The sequence below is a fragment of the Bos mutus genome, chromosome 7 (assembly GCF_027580195.1).
Source record: "Bos mutus isolate GX-2022 chromosome 7, NWIPB_WYAK_1.1, whole genome shotgun sequence".
Taxonomy (NCBI): Eukaryota; Metazoa; Chordata; class Mammalia; order Artiodactyla; family Bovidae; genus Bos; species Bos mutus.
Window position 1 is genome coordinate 42,130,390 of NC_091623.1, and position 1,635 is coordinate 42,132,024.

At 38.9% G+C, this 1,635-nt stretch overlaps 1 pseudogene; it reads right to left on the reverse strand.

Moving 5' to 3' along the window:
• Positions 1-460: 460 nt before the first annotated feature.
• Positions 461-1,393, reverse strand: LOC102284994 (olfactory receptor 7A17-like; annotated as a pseudogene).
• Positions 1,394-1,635: the final 242 nt, after the last annotated feature.

Sequence of the window (1,635 nt, forward strand, 5' to 3'; positions counted from 1 at the left end):
AAACAGTAAAAATAGAATTGGCATATGATCCAGCAATTCTACTTCTAGGCATATATTCAAGGAATAATGTAGTTTGAAAAGATATATGCAACCCAACAGTCATTGCAGCACTATTTACAATAGCCAAAACATGGAATATAATATATATATATATATATATATATATATATATATATATATTCAATAACCTGTGACAAAACCATGATGCAAAAGAATATGAAAAATAATGTGTGTGTATATGTATGTGTATATATATATATATATGTGTGTGTCTGTGTGTCTGTGTGTGTGTGTGCGTAAAACAATCACTTTGCTGTACAGTAGAAAAAATGATATTACATTGTAAATCAACTATACTTCACTCAAATAAATTAAAAAACAGGAAGAATAGCACCTTCTGCTTCTGAGGTTTTGAGCCCTACAATCACGAGTATTTCTTCAGCTCCAGGACAATTGGACCTTATATAACTGACATTCCAGTGATTCTTTTCAAAGCCCTCTTTATGTCTTTATTTCTGAGACTATAGATGAAGGGGTTCAGCATGGGTGTGACCACTGTGTACATCACTGAGGCAATTGCACTTGAGTGTGAGCTGTAGGTACCTGTGGAGCTAAGGTACACTCCTAAGATAGTACAATAAAATAAGGAAACAATTGAGAGATGAGGTGCACAGGTAGAAAATGCTTTATACTTCCCATGGGCTGATGACATTCCTCGTATGGAGGAAACTATCTTAGAGTATGAGTAAAGAATACCAGTGAGGGAAGCACCACCCAACATCCCCGCTGCAAAATACATCACCATGTTGTTCAGAAATGTGTCCGAGCAGGCAAATTGAACCACTTGATTAATTTCACAGAAAAAATGGGGGATTTCCACATCTGTACAGAAGGACAGCCACAACATCATTAAGCTTTGGCTTAAGAAATTCAGGGCACTCATCACCCAGGACACCAGCACCAGCAGTCCACAGAGCTGGGGATTCATGATGACCATGTAGTGGAGAGGCTGACAGATGGCCATGAAGCAATCTTAGGCCATCACAGTCAGGAGGAAGTTTTCCAGTGCAGCAAAGAATAGGAAGAAGTATATCTGGGTGATGCAGCCTTCATAAGTTATAACTTTGCTCTGTGTCTGTATATTATTCAGCATCTTTGGGATGGTGGTGGAGATGAAACAGATGTCTACAAAGGACAGGTTGGAGAGGAAGAAGTACATGGGGGTGTGAAGATGGGGATCTGAGCTGACAGCCAGGATGATGAGCAGGTTTCCAAACACAGTGGTCAGGTACATGGAGAGGAAAAGCCCAAATATGAGGGGCTGCAGTTCTGGTTCATTTGATAATCCCAGAAGAAGAAATTCTGAAATTTGTGTATCGTTCACTGGTTCCATGTGGTGGAGATGGCTACCAGGAAAAAAAAAAAATAATAACATGACTAAGTTTCTCAAAAATTGCGATTGGAAACCTAATTGAATTCTACAATATATACTTTGCATTAGAAGTCAGTATCCATAATTTGGTATGGAACTTTTCCCTTCAAGGCATGCTCTTGTGCCTTCTTATTGTGCACCCAGCCTTTTGTTCAGGTGGTCAGGTGTTCTACACTTTTAATAAGAAGTTACAGGATGCTTGG